Source organism: Arachis duranensis, chromosome 2 (genome assembly GCF_000817695.3).
Source record: "Arachis duranensis cultivar V14167 chromosome 2, aradu.V14167.gnm2.J7QH, whole genome shotgun sequence".
Taxonomy (NCBI): Eukaryota; Viridiplantae; Streptophyta; class Magnoliopsida; order Fabales; family Fabaceae; genus Arachis; species Arachis duranensis.
In genome coordinates this window covers 66,350,006-66,350,511 of record NC_029773.3, presented here as the reverse complement: position 1 = coordinate 66,350,511, position 506 = coordinate 66,350,006, and positions in this window count along the sequence as shown.

Genomic DNA, 506 nt, shown 5'->3' with positions numbered 1-506 from the left:
AGAAAATGTAAGGTTGGCATTCAACTTGCCCATGATGCAAGGAGATGAACACCCTTACACTAGAAGGGTCAACTTTGATCAAAGGTTGGACCAAGTCCTCACATGCATTTGTGAAGAGGGCGCCCAATGGAAGAGAGATTCAAGAGGAAAGCCGGTTCAACTGAGAAGGCATGACCTCAAACCCGTGGCTAGGGGATGGTTGGAGTTCATCCAACGCTCAATCATTTCCACTAGCAACCGGTCCGAAGTTACTATAGACCGAGCTATCATGATCCATAGCATCATGATTGGAGAAGAAATAGAAGTTCATGAGGTTATATCCCAAGAACTTTATAAGGTGGCGGATAAGTTCTCTACCTTGGCAAGGTTAGCCTTTCCTCATCTCATTTGTCACCTCTGTTATTCAGTTGGAGTTGACATACAGGGAGACATCCCCATTGATGAGGACAAGCCCATTACTAAGAAGAGGATGGAGCAAACAAGAGACCCCTCTCATCATCAAATCC